This window comes from Pinus tabuliformis, chromosome 5_2, assembly GCF_031772625.1.
Source record: "Pinus tabuliformis cultivar Carrire ecotype Pingquan chromosome 5_2, CPIR1, whole genome shotgun sequence".
Lineage (NCBI taxonomy): Eukaryota > Viridiplantae > Streptophyta > Pinopsida > Pinales > Pinaceae > Pinus > Pinus tabuliformis.
In genome coordinates, this window is record NC_142306.1 from 586,188,981 (window position 1) to 586,204,690 (window position 15,710).

Sequence of the window (15,710 nt, forward strand, 5' to 3'; positions counted from 1 at the left end):
CACAGGTTCCTAAACCATGCTGATGACATCAACCTTTCGGAATCCAATTTGCCCAAGTATATATTCCCATAAGTTCACCCATTCCCAGATATTGTACATTTTTATCATGCCTGTTATATCCCTAGCCAAAGGGTTATTGTTGCTCCAAACCATGAGTTATTATTCATCATTACACCCGAGTCAATCAACCAGATGCTTCAAATCCAATCTAGCCCCAATCTAACCCCTCTATCCATTGGACACCTATTGGACTTATACATCACATTAGACTAGGTGAAAATCAAGAAAATATTCCAGAATTTTATCATTGAAGACCGCCATACTCCTACAGATACCCCACCCTATGCTGCCACCTTTTTCTTAGAGACTACCAGGCACATAATCACCATGCTCTCATGCATCCTTGGATATACCACAAATGAGCATGTGGATGAGGTCATCTTGGCCTTCTTATCCATTTTTACTCCAGGCAAGCCTCTTGCTATCATGTTTGATTATGCTCAGTTCATTGCAGACAGAATGAATGAATAATTCACTAGACTACCCACTGCGAGAGTTTTCAAATACTCTTCAGTGTTGTTTCATATGTTCTTGTATTGCCAGATAGATAAGTTCCCTTTGAGCATCCAGAAGCTAGATACCAAGGGAAAGGAGAGATCAGACATCTACTGGACACCCTTGGTCCACAAATTTTCCACGTCATTCACCTACAAAGACTTCATAGACTCCTTTGTATACCTTGTCATGAACATGTTGATTTCTAAGACTCAGCCTAGAATCAACCCAAAGATGAAGAGAGTGCTACAATTGGCAAAGACATATGCCCAATACCTCAAGATTACACCACCAAACCAAACTAGACTGATGTCAGCCTTTGACATCAAAGCAGGGAAAATGCAGGTATCATTTTTGCATCCCACTGTACAACAACCAAAGACCTCAGTAGATCACAAGAAGAAAATTTTGAGGTGTTGGCTAGGGATGTTCATCTCATTGATCAGATAGAGTTCCAAAAACAAGCTAGAGAAATGATTTACTCCACCCTCACAAGAAAGGCCATGGAAGCCTACAAGATGCAAGAGTCATTGGGCAATGTGACAACCCAGTACAGATTAGAGAAGGCCTCCTCATGGGCCAAAGATACCAGAATAAAATCCTTAGAGGACTTGATCATTGAACTGGGCCATGACCCAAGTGATATTAAGGACACATAGAAATTAACCAAGAAGAAGAATGAGGACATAGCAACCCTCAAGAAACAGCTAAAGTTGCCTCATTTACAACACCCACAGATAAAGGAGGTCCTGGAAAGTCAGAGCACTCATGAAAAGATGATGGACCTAGTACTAAAATTGAATGATCAATCGAAGGAGATGGAGAAAGAACTGGATAGCTTGATGTAGCTCAAACAAGCTAATCTGGATAATGATCCTACAACTGTCATTCCAATAGTGACCACAGCTATACCTTCTACATTGGTAGCATCATTAGCTCCTATTGCTCCAATGGCCACTACACTACCGGCAACTACATCAGCAACAAGATCAACAACAACAAGCTCCATAAGTGATGAAGCAAACAGGATGGTCAATTCAATGGAAGAAATGTCCATTCAAACCACTAAGATGAACAAACTTAAGGAGAAAGTCACCATCCTAGAAACAGACTACAAATTGGCCCAAATCATGCACAGAGAAGAACAATAGAAGGCCACAAGGATGATTGAAAGAATCAAAATCCTGGAGACAGAGGTGACACTGAATGAACCTCTGGGTCAGGCTAAGGAACACCTGTGGGCCAATATCATTGATTCTATCAATGATATTTGGCCATCCATTCAGGTTTTTTTTAACAAATTGATTTGATAAAGCAGGCTACAAAAGCCATTCGGAAAGTTAAAGAAGACCTTGGAGATATGCCAAAGGAGGCTGCAAGGATCTTTCATTTCCTCAACTCCAAGAACAAGTGTGAGCTGCAAGAACTAGAGATACCTGACAAGACAGGTACAATTTTGGAAGTTAGAAAAGTCCTCACTAAGAGGAATTTGATGTTGAACTTGGAGGATAAGTGTTAAACCATGCAACTGGCCAATGACAGGTTCATGGTTAAGTTCAAACCTTTGAGGAAAAAGGGATTACCTAATCCCTTAGTTATAAATGATAAGTTAATGACACAGGAGGATTACAATAAGAAGATCAGGGAAGTGGCCAAAGATCAGGTAAACACTTCATCCTTGAAGGGCATACCAACAGGAAAAGTATTATACCAGACTTTTGAAAACTTTTTTTTACCTGCAGCATGAGGTAAAACACCTTTTTGTCAATAAGCCAACTTTTCCCAAATATACAAAGGTAGATGAGATATACCAATGAATGCTCAATATCCAATTACCAAATGCTGATACATGGGAAAAACTCAATGATTTACTATAGTAAATACACAGTAAAAATATAAATGTATAGTAAAGAGTAAAAGAGCACAGTAAACGGATATTGACAGGTCAGCAAGGTCAAAGAGTATCAGATGAAAGTGTATCAGATAAAAGGTCATCAGTAAATATGACATCTAGCGTGAAGACTAAACATCCAAGCAGCTTAAAGGGCAAAAGTTCAAAGAATAAAAGACAGTAGAACCTAAATAACAGGGACAACAAACATTAGTTCAATAGATGTCTCTATCTCTTGCATGAAGATATTTCCTTCTCCTAGATTAGTTCTCAATGCAGTTTGAGATATTTTTAAAATTCTTTTTGTATAAATACTTCAGAATTCGAGGTATTGAGTGTGGATTGCTATACATTTGTAGAGTTGATCTTAAACCTAAGGGTGATTGTACCACTTTTCAAGTCAACAGACTGGAGCAAGTAATAAAAAGATTGCACTAGAGGATTCATGAGATGAGTTATTGCAGTGAAGTATCTTCTTTGTCTGATTTTGTTACCTTCTTATGTGTTTCATAAACTTAATTGTTTTCCAAATTTGAATGAATTAACTGGAAATATCACTCAGAATTTGTTTAAGTACACTTTGTTTTTGCACAGTTAGTCATTTATATGTTTTCCTCTGATACCCGGATTTGAGAACCCTTAATTGCTCTCCCATCCTGGTTGACCTCTTTCATTCTCTTCATGATCTGGCCTAGGGAACCCTTAATTGCTCCCTGGATCCGATTGGAAACCATTTCACCTTCAAGCCTTTGAGATATGTAGTAACTCCTCTATCTTGCCCTCTAGACACTGTTTTTAGAGCTTAATCCAGTCTTGTTTGTCTAACATTTGACCCCATAGCCCAATGGTAAAAGACAATCCTTTTTCATCTAAGTAAGTGATCCCACCACCCAAATTCAAATCAAAACCTAAGCACAATCATAACTAGCCTAAAATTAATTAACTAAAACAAAGTTAAATCATAAAGAGAGAGCCCTCTCTGAGATTAGGAAGGCTAGGTCCTGATCTCCAAAAGTGGTTTGTGGTTACCTCTATCATTTATTCTTCTGACAACTTGGAAGAAATTTTGGAGTGATAACATCATTGGCGACCATACTAGGGACTTCGATGCTCAGTCTCATAAAACTTGAAGGAAACCTTAAATTTCATCTTGAGCCCCATAAGGTAATTTTTATCAAGTTTCTTTTGAAAAATTTCATTAAAAACAGTTTAAAAAGTTAGAATTCTGGCTCCTAAGAAGACTCACTATACCAGGGAAAACCCAGATCCAAACCCTGCTACCATAGTTGACGACCCAGACAAAATTATAAGAAAATCAAAAAGCGTAGAAACTCAAGCAAGTAGTAGCCAATTAGTCAAAGAAAATTCACTCCTTGAGGAGTTGTCAACTTTAGAGGAAATCCCTTTTGATTTGTCATTTGACCTCTCATTATTTAGAACTAAATCTGAGAATGCCATCCATGAAATAGTGTTAGACCCTGAGTTTACTCAACTCATTGAATCAAAAAGGGTTATCCATCCAGATTTAGATAAATTTGTCTTGGACACTTTTGACAAGTTAGAAGCCTTGACCTCTACATTGATCAACAATATAGATAGTGCTTACCTTCAACAATCTATTGAACTAGCTACCCTTACTGTTGCTACCTCTGAAATTTCTGCACAGTCTTCACTCACTGTAAATACACCTTCTTTTACCATAACCTCACCAATAGTATCCACCACAATCCAATCCCCTAAACTAGTTATTCATCAACCATCCTCACCATCATCTAGTTCATCTCCATCCAGTTCAAGCCCTTCCTCAACTACCAGCACTTTACCCCCTAGTCAAGCCAGAATCCAAGCCATGGCAGACTGATATGCACCTCTGGTTTTACCTGCACAACTCCATGCCATGCCCCAAGATTATCAGAGCAAAATCTTTTTGTTTGATGCTACTAGTTAGTGCATCGCCAAACAACATGTAAACAAGATGACTAACTATTTTGAGTTGCATGAGATAGATGAATCAGATGTCCAAATGAGGTTGTTTGCCCAAACATTAACTGGGGATGTCAAGAAATGGTTCAAAGCTTTACCTGCCCACCATATTGCAGACTTAGCTAATTTTCATAGATTATTCATTGATAGATGGGAGAGAAAGAAAAACCCTCTGCAAATACTTTCTGAATATGAAAACATTAGAAGAGATCCTAATGAGTCAGTCTTGGATTATTGTACCAGGTTCGCTCTATTTATACAATTCCATGGTTCGCGAACCATGGGTAGATCTTCTACAACCGACATTACATTATCAAAATAAGGGCGAACAACCCTATGAATTTTTAACAACTACGCGCTCCACGCCCACAAAATGTGGAGTCTTTACATTGTAATTACAAAGTTGGACCAAAATCTGGGCTCTTAGCCCCAAAACTACCCTTGGGGGATCCCGCACCCAACAATATTCTACTTTCAAATTTGACAAGGGCTTCCAATCATGAGTATAATAGTGAAACAAAATCACCAAATTTAAAAATACCATTCATAAATCATTTATTGGCCAAGAAATGATGATTTTATTCCAGATTCTTACCATTAAATTGAACCAAACGAGACCACCATATATAGTTGTGGTTAAAAAATAGGCATGCTCAGAGTAGGTCAACTTCTACATAAGTTAATGGATTTTAATGACCTCCTAGAATTTCCAAATGCTTTCAGCTACAATGTCTTATCATATTTCAATCTTTGCTAGTACTAATAAGAGGGTTTGTAGATTGAATTTTCCGCACAATTTTTCATCCATTGAAGCCCATCTCCTGATGTAATGTGAAGAGAACATTTATGCTTCTTCATTCCATCAATTACCTGAATTATCCATTATATACACAAAACTTGGGCTTCTTGAGAGGATCCAATCTTGGAACCATACCATAGATCCTTGTTCACAAAATGGAAGCATTTCTTTCCCTGTACTTTTGCTAAGAGAAATGCCAAAGGAGTTTCTCTAACCTTTTATAAGCCACGTCAAATAGTACCTAGAACATTCAAATATGTATGATAATTTTGTAGCAAAGTGCAAGAATTTAGTTCATGTCCCCACAACTTACAAATTTCATAGAAGTTAATCTTTTCTCCATCTAAGAAAGGTTTAGATGCAATATTCCTAAATATCTAGTTTAACATCACTAATAATTTATTCCACTTATGAATTTCAATTATACAAAGTGTGCCCAATATGTTTTTTCTATTTTATATTCGACTTTATTTTATACAACCTTATAATTGATTTAAAAAATTAATTAATTAATTTTGTATTTGCATTGCGAATTTATATGAAACTTCAACAAATTCTTTCACTACTACAACATAACATTTTGGCATCCTAATTTGTGCCATAATTATGCAAAATGAGAAATTGTATTTTATTTTTTCAGGTCCCCACATCATTTAATGAATCCTACCTCTCTATTTTCTGTTTTATATATAGTCTATCTTTAAACTTTCTTATAGCCTATTTATTATTCGTTTCAATCTGTGTTTTTTTTTCAACTTCCACTTGGCTTACAATCTTGTATCCATTTTATATCCAATTTTTCATCGACATTTTTATCCTTTGTATATCATTTACATTTTTAACGTATTTTTTTCAATGTCATGTGGTTCTCTGTCTTAATCGTTCCAATATTCTATCTTATACCCTAAATCCAAGTTTGTATACCAGTATTATTGTTATGGTTTTCAAAAAGTTAAATTTCTCTCTTCTAACTCAAACGTCTAACTCTTTACCTTCATATCTTTTTAGCTTGCATGTTATCTTTAGTGTGTCTCGGTAACCGTGCTTTATCCACCAACTTTAGAACCATCTACATGGAATGGGAATCAACGTAAGCATGTGAAGGTTGTTTTGTTAACGTCAAACGTGTGCATTTGAAGGTATTTAACGCACACATCAATGTTTATAATGTAATACAAGGTTGTTTAGTGGTTCTACATAGATGAAATGAAATGTAGGTGTACTAATTTAGGTGTTCAAGCTCTTTATACAATCAACGTTTCTTTGAAGAAAGCGATACAACCGATAATTGGGGTTGGAATTTGGATTCATTTTTATTTATATGATTATTTTTTTTTTATCTTTTGGATTTTCATATTTCTAGTATATGAATGTATAAATTAATTTTTCACCAATAAAATTTTGATTAAAAAATTACTTTTTATTCTAAAAATTTTACATATTTATTATGAGAAGAAAAAAATGACTATAACACATAAATGATTTATTTAATCATGAATCTTGTTATTTTTATGATTCTTTCTATTGAATTTTGAATTTTAGTATTCCTTTATAATTAATAATGATAACATATTTTTCTATTTTTAATCTTTTTTATATAATTAAGTTAAGTTTATTTTTTTTATAAAAAATTAAAATAAGTAATTGATCGTAAGTCTAGTTCAAAAAAAATATACATAGTTTTTCATAATTGCATTTTCGACATTTTGGAGATTCCTACCTGACTATTTATTTTTTATTTAGTTTGTATTCTCTATATTTTTATCATTCATTTATTTAATTTGAACACATTAAAGAGAAACAAAATAGTCTAAATCACATATGTTTTTGTATATATTTTTCAATGAGCTTTATTAAAATTAAGTCAACAATAATTAAAATGATATCATCTAGTTATTTATTTTTACAGATTAAATATCCTCAAAATTTTCACAACTTCTATTCTATTAATATGTCTTTAAATAATTAATTATTTTACCCAAAATTTATTAAAAATGTATAACAATTAAAACCCTCAAATTTTTAAAACCAAAACTTTAATTAAACTTCACTAAAAACCTTTCAAAACTTTAACATATTATTGCCCACCATAAAATTGGAACCCGTCTTTTGGATCCTTTAGACATTTGTCTTAATTATCACGCAGTTTAAACATCACTAGACAAATAATGCAGGATAAAGATGAGAAGACTAAAGGCGGAAAATCCCACAATCATGACTATCATTTGAAAATTAATAAAAATGATACCGAAGGAATGAAGACAGCTAGGGATTATAGAACCAAAATTTACTCACAAAAATAAATGTGGAAATCTAGTACAAATCTATTCTCGTTGTTCACAGCAAAGATAGCTGGAATTTCACTAATTTCATGATTAGTGTCTTTCTTACAATGGACAAACAAACAAGCCACAATTGTAGAAAACTCCCACTAGCCAATGGTCTAAAGTAGTTCAACTATTCTCAAACTCCCCCATGGAAAGTTTAATGAACACCACTTGACGATAGCCCAATTGCTTGCTAAGATGTTGCAACTCAAAACCAAAATCTGGTGAAAAATTATCACTATGCAGATATTGCTCGCACACCACACTCGAACCTGGTGGATAACTGACCCTGAATCCCTAGTGATTGAGCAGAGGCGGCAGGTAATTTACTATTACCCAGCAAATCATAACTGCAACAAATGTTACAAGCCATAGATGTCACTTATATAAAAACAAAATTCAAATCGACATAATGTAACAATTTCAACCCTTTCATATTTGATTTAATGCAAAAATGATGATTCCACAACAAGATCCAAAGTGGAATCAATTTGGGACTTCCGCTTGTTAAAAGATTTCTTTATTCTTTTTCTCCAAATCATTCATTCAAACAATCTAAGCTTCAACGCCTTTGATCATCGGAAAGGAATGGCACAGGAAACACATGGTTAAACATGGATGACTGGCTAGCCCATAATCCTCCTTCCCTTTGCATGGTGAAAACAACAGACAACAGCGCCCACCGGCCATTACACCACTGCAGCCAGCAGGAATGCAAGAAACCCTAACGTTGGACCGACTATCTTGCATCTGCATGGATTGTCGTGGGTTCCACACTCTATACAAATTGGCGTTCCTCCTCCCATCGTCTTTTCAAATATCAATCTGAATGTATATATTCTTTGATATTTTGCTCCAAGAACTGTAGATGGATCATATAATCTCGGCTCCTTCTGTTTTGTTGTGTTCTATTGAAATAGTGAGTAGCTGGCGCTCCATTGTTTTCATTTCATTTAAAAAAAATTGTGGGTGTCATTGCTAAATTTAAACTCTTTGACGAAAGATGGTGGAATTGAATACATATTGAATTCCTTGATCGCAGATGGTAGAATTGAATGCATATTAATAAATATAGTTCGCGCGGAATTGAATGCATATTAATAAATATAATTCGCTACATTGGAGAGTTATAACATGGAAAAGTCCGAGTAGTAAAGTCTGTTAGAGCATGGAAAAGTCTGAGTACTGAAGTCTGTCTGTTGGAGCCGGAGCTGGGTAGCTGCCCAAAAAACTCCCTGAATGGATGGCAAGAGCTAACCAGCCTGCCATAGGGCATTAAATGTCTGGTTAGCTGTGCCCTCGATAACCCTATAACACACACTCATATTAGGATATCGAGCGCAGCTAACCAGGCATTTAATGCCCTATGACAGGCTGGTTAGCTCTGGCCTGAATTGATCACTAGCTATGAGGATATTAATGACGTTTTAGACAGAAAAAAACCCTTAAAAAAACATTTTGTAAGGTTCAAATTCCAACCCTGCTGGCGATAAGAGCATTCCCCACGTTGCCTTCATTGGGCCGATCTACAGGTGTCCTCTTTTCTACAAGTGTCAAGTACAAATACGCTCGACGATTACAGCATTCCCCACGTTGCCTTCATTATACCGATCTACAGGTGTCCTCTTTTCTACAAGTGTCAAGTACAAATACGCTCGGAGATTTCACAGGGCTTACGTCATAAAACCTTCGATAATTGTGAGATGCTAGTAAACAACGCCGTAGTCTTTAACGCGACTTTTTGAAAGTCTTTCCGGCGATTTTTTCCGGTGAAAATCCGGCAGTAATTTATTGAAATCCAAGTTTGATAACTAGTTTTTGCACAATGAAAGCGTCCCAGGGGTTTTTCAGGGTGCTGAATCCGAATATGCAGTTAAAAAACCATTTTAACTGCAACAAATCATGATTTCATCTCAATTTCTTCCGCCGGATTCCGTCACCGGAATCTCAAAAAGTCGCATTATAGACAACTCCGTAAACAACTACGTTATTATATCTCTACAAATGACAGGTGCTGGGCACGAGCTCTTTAATTATGTAACATTTTATCGGCTCACATGCATTCATGAAAATGCTCAAACTTTTAAGTCCCGACATCATCCATGCATACCCACACCAAACAGAAGTGTGAACTAGAGTGAAGGTTAATGAAAAACGAGGAGCATAATGCCACATGGCAAAACAGAATCAACCTTTTCGTGGTCCCACGCTTGGACAAAGGCTTTTTGCATCATATGATTTGTTTTTACATATTCCAGTGAGCGCTACATGGAGTGACATGCTAGTAAAGTACGTTAATATATCTCTACAAATGACAGGTGCAGGGCATGAGCTCTTTAATTATGTGACATTGTATCGGTTCACATGCATTCATGAAAATGCTCAAACTTTTAAGTCCCAACATCATCCATGCATACCCACACCAAACAAAAGCGTGAACTAGAGTGAATGTTAATGAAAAACGAGAAGCATAATGCCACATGGCAAAACAGAATCAACCTTTTCGTGGTCCCACGCTTGGACAAAGGCTTTTTGCATCATTTGTTATTACATATTCTAGTGGCGTACATGGAGTAACAATGAAAAACGAGAAGCATAATGCCACATGGCAAAACAGAATGAACCTTTTCGTGGTCCCACGCTTGGACAAAGGCTTTTTGCATCAATTTGTTATTACATATTCTAGTGAGCGTACATGGAGTAACACTGAACGTGGATCCTTTCCTTCAAGGCTCGCAAAACCATTCTGCTTTTCAAAAAATCGAATTGAAAAGGTTTCCTGCAACCTCCAAAACCGACAATTTTACATCGGAAGACCAAACGTGGAATGCATCAAAAAAGGGTCAAGTGCCCCATGCGAATAGGTGCATTTATCTTCTACACGCTGCCCCTCTATGAATTCATTAATAAAAGGAAACCACGAGAGATAGCATTCCCACTGAGTCTTTATTCCTCTAGCCTCCTCTAGGTGTTTTTGTAGAGTGATATCAGAGCCTTTCCAAGCCTTCAATCAGAATCCAATGCAGGATTACTACAATCTGGAAAGCCCAGAAGCTTCTTATTCAGAGGATTTCCAGGCTGATGATAATGAGTATCCTCCTTATGCAGACGATGCCCAATATTTTGACATTGATATTTCACTGCCCTTCTCCCCAACAAACACCAACCCAATCTCAAGCTCAAGCTTAAGCTTAGACGATGTTGATAGCGAAGATGAATTCGAATTGGACTTGTCTCTTTATCGCCCAAATCCCCCAAACCCAATTCAGTGCATTTCTCCTCCTGCAGATAGCTTGTTTGACCATGGCCACCTGCTTCCCCTTCAGCTAATTCCTACGCCACAGGAGCATGACATGGATTTGAAGGATATTCGTGTCTCTCCGGACTCTTCTAGTAGGACTGCAGGAATCAAGACCCACTTCCCCAAATTGCTCAAGACTGCTACCAAGTTGAAGTTATCTTTGTTTAGATTCACAAAATTGAGTAAACTTGGGATGGATCTGCAGCCTCCTTGTGTTGAATGTGATACCGCGTCTATGCGGCAGAAGCTTCCTAGCAACAACAGTTACATGAGTAGTGAGGGGATAATGACATTGATAGAGGTACAGGGGACCATTCAAGGAGCCATTGCCCACTGCAAGCAGTCCAATCATATTCATAGATGGTAACTAGCATGGTTTGGTTGCAGACCTACTCGGCTCTGTATATTTTTCCGTGTTCAGTTTGGAGGCAGCATACCTGCAAAACGTCAGCTATCATATGGGCTGGCATTAATTGTAGTATACTCACCGTGTTCATATTCTCAGTAGGCAGCAGGATACATTTATGCTGCATTTCAGCCATGATGCCATCTGTAAATATTTATGTCTTATGATCCAGATCAATTAACCTTGTCTTCATGAATGTTGGAACTTGATGTTTGTTACTTTAAATTGATTGTAAATGTACTCTTCTAATTTCACTTTATTTGGATGGATGGTTCATTATGTTTGGGATGCATGAAAATGACCGAAGCATGATACACTTCCTGTAATGAGAGAAAAAAAAAAAAAAAAAAAACATATATATAGATAATATATCTAAAATTTTAGATTTAATTAAAAAATTGAAAATTTAATGGACGTCAGAGATGTGACTTAGGGCTACATAGAAGTCTTGTTGTGAGGAATATGCATTATGGAAAACAAACTGAAAGAAGAGAAACATATCTCTCTTTCTCGCATCTTTTTGAGTTGTGATGGTTTGGTGTTGGTACTCTTATTTATTCATGTATGAAAGATATGTTTTGGAGTTTTATGGTATATGGTTATTATTGCTTTTGTTTTATTTGTTGGTTGAAGTAATGTTTTTAATGTTTTAGATTTATGCGGTATAAATTAATTGGTTTTTGTGGGTTTATTTTTCATTATGTTATAGGTTCAAATCTTATGGGGAAGGGTCAAAGATGGGAGTTATTTTGGCAGGAATTGAACTATTTCAAGGGGCGTCCAAGCTCCACCAAGCTTCACACAATCTTGGTGATAGCATCTCACTAGTGGGCAGATTGTTCTTCCATCCAACATTGGGGTTGGCCCCAACCTAGGCTTAGTCTAACTCGAAAAAAGTTGAAAAAAGAAGTTTACACTGATTTAGGTTTAAATGACAATGTGATAAGGTTTTTGAAACTTCATTATGGTATGGGAACAACTTTAAGAGTGAATGAGCAAGATAGGGATTTCAGATTTTAGGCTTCTGTGATTTTTATCTTGTTGTAAATAATTTTCTGGATCCATTGCATTTTATGAAAAGTTGTATATCAACGTGTCAAACCAATAACTGTGGTTCATCTTTAGGATGCATAAATGTGAAGATGAACCACAGTTGTTGGCTCGAAATATCGATATACAACTTTTCATAATATGCGATGGATCTGGAAAATGATTTACAACAAGATAAATATTCTCTTTACAGGGTTGGAGGTGTATGAGATTGGGGAAGTGCAGTGGCTTTGTTGGAAAAAGAAAGCAAATCCCTTGTCACTTAAGATTTGCTTAAGATGGGTAGTTATTAGTGGGATATTAACTTTGTAGGTGCTAAGGGGGATTTTCATGGTCCCCCTTTTCAATTATTTGCATTGTGTGTGAGGAGGGAACAAAACCAATGTTCAAGCATTAATCACATATGTAAGAAAAGGGTGTCAATCGAGGGGAAGAAAAAAATCTCAACTTATTAGGTGCAGCAAGCCTTCACCTTGTAAGCACTCCACTAAAGGTACCCTCTACACTAGGCCAACCAAGGAAAAGAAGGGTGCTAAAAATGACGTCATACACCACCATAAGAGATTCACACCATAAATCAATGTAGAGGTTTGTTAAATTGTAGCAAGACAAGGCTTCATTTGACTTGTGCCTTAGTCAAATGGAGAAATTCAAACTTCCACATCCACAAGATGACTTGAGTTGCAATTAGTAGGAGTGACATGGCCAAGTCACTTAGTTAAGTCAGTTAATTCGAGTTTGTGGGAAGGAAGTAGAGTTGTGCATGAGTTGATTGCTATGATTTAGAAATCTAATGGAGTTATAGTTAATGAAGCTTAGTTATCTAAGCTCTAATCATGAATAGAGTCTGTAGGAGTTTTGTTGAGTAGTTGTAACTATTGTTAACTCACTGATCTCTTAGTTAACTAGTCAATTTACTAAAAATAGCCGTAGTCATGCATGCAATTCGAATTGCCCAATTGAGTGGAGGGAAAATGCATAATTGTATTTATTATTGTATACTATTGAGTGTGCAAAGTTTGCATGTAGCAGGTGAGGAATTATCTTAGGATTGTGCAAGGAAATAGGAGGAAGCAGGAGGCCTATTTTGGCTAAGTATTGGCCAAGGAAAACTCAGGAGAAGATCAATATTTCAATGCAGATTGAGCTTGAAGGATTGAAGTAGTCATTGTAATAAATCTATATTCTCATATGATATAATACAAACAGAGGAGAGGTTTTTCCCAGGTGGTTTCCCTAGTAAAAATTGTGTTCTTGTGATTGAATAATTGCATGTATTTCTATTGTCAATTTTCCTTCTACAAAATTTAGTGGAAGAAATTAGTGTCTATTGATTTCAGTATGATTTCATTAGTAGTTGCAAAATTTGAGATATTTCTATAAGGTTGAAAAGAATTGAGCATAAAGTTAGAGAGAAATAAACCAACACATCTTCAAAGGTTATTGATGTTGAATTGATAATTTGGATACGAGGTACTAGTTTCTCATGTAACAGAGACATCAAATACTTTAGCACATTATATTCATCAACATACTAATCAATCACTATCCATGTAAAAGAAGAGCAAGGCATTCAATAGAAGCCCATTCTGAACAATCTAAATGTGTAACATAAAAACCACAATGAATAAACTTCTTACTTTCAATAGGAAAATATGAGGCTTTAGTAAGCTTATGTGCGATAGGGAAGTAGTTGAACAAGCTCACAATTAAAAGGCCCAGTAATTAAGCATATAAAATTTTGAAGATATCAATCCTCCTCTCATTTTGGACTCACCTTATGAAACTGACTAGATACTTCTTGTTTTGCTCTTAACTTTTTTTGTAATTATCTATTATATTAAATATTAACAATCAAATGTATAGTAAATATTTTTTGGGTGGGGTGAAATATATTAACTGCAAAACATGTGATAATTTATAGAGAGGATTACAAAAGTCAAGTCAGTATCTCACAGGGGAGTTTGGTATCTAGAAATAGACTCTCCTTAAGGAGGAGAGGGACAACTATGAATTGAAAGAAAGAAGAGTAACCAAACTAGAACTGAAACATTTTCCTAAGCGACCTTGTACAAAAGGAATTGTAAATAGGAGATCAAAAATCATCACTATTCAGCAATCAAGTTAAGGGACATGAATCCAAGCATGCAACCTGGATGGCTCTATTGTGTCCTTTGATGTTCCTCTTACCACTAGAGGAATGCCAAGATGTTGCTTAATCTTCTCCATCTTATGATATAAACCCCTCTTTGTAGGTGTTCAATGGAGTGAAGGATACCCATGCGCGTTTCATGAAAGTGTAGAAGAGTCTACCCCAATAAAAAGTTCATTTTCCAGTAAAGATCCACCATTTGCAAATATTTGTTAAACTAGTCCCTAGTGTGCCCTATGTCTGGGATCCAATCAACCCAATCCATAAGAACCTTTGTATTTGAGAGAGGCATCCTATTAGAGAAAGCTTCCCCCTCCATGTGGGTGAGTTCTCCATATATGTGAGTGATCTGAAAATGAGATCTTAAACCAATATAAAGGTATTACAAACTCATGTGCAGGAATGCCTATATTACTTAGTGCAACGGATCGAAAAGATTGTGAATAATATAGACAATGAGCAGTTAGAAGTCACACACATCAACACAGCAGATAATCAAGGAGTTCACCAGACTTCTTGGCTATGTCTCCTGTTCCAGCTTTCAGTGTCGACCTCTATATTATGTCTTCAAGAGCAGATTATTACAAGTGTGAGCTCAGACTGAGTCTCAACACAACAGTGACAAAACAACAGGGATTTACTTGAAATCCTCAAGTTTACAAGAGTACACAGACTCTCCCTCTTGCTCTCTATCTTCTGCTTTCTCTGGCTCTCTTTCTGTCTCAGCAACTGCCTCCCTCTGTCTCTGCCATTGAATGGATTTTAAACCTATCGGCGTTGTCGATTTGCATTCCTTTCTCGGGCTTTTTGGCTCCCGGCCCCTGTCTGTTCTTCTCCCTTTTGAGCGTTAAACAATCATTGTAAAATGTTGAAGGTATGGTGGCCACCTGTTTGTAACGGAAAGGACCACTGGCGCGGGTGAAATCCCAAAAAGTCATTTCTCTGTTTACACAGAGAAATACATAGAAAACATCGAAAAATCTGTCAAAACACTTTCTATCGGACTTCAAATAATATCCAATCGTGTCCATAATCCCTATCGGGTCCGTGTTATATTGTTGTCGCAAGCCCCTTTGTATTTCACATTGTTGATCTGCCTGATCTCCGATCCAACGGCTAACATCCATTTCGGGCGGCCCACTTGCACGAAGATTACCCACTCGAAAATACGGTTTTCTCTCTCCTGCTGGGTGCCACATGTCAGCTGGTGTATGGAATCGAGCGGAGCCCGTCCAATACCACTTAC

At 36.5% G+C, this 15,710-nt stretch overlaps 1 pseudogene; it reads right to left on the reverse strand.

The window, feature by feature from the left end:
- Window positions 1–8,130: 8,130 nt before the first annotated feature.
- On the reverse strand, window positions 8,131–8,361 carry LOC149160351 (uncharacterized; annotated as a pseudogene).
- Between the last annotated feature and the right edge of the window lie 7,349 nt (window positions 8,362–15,710).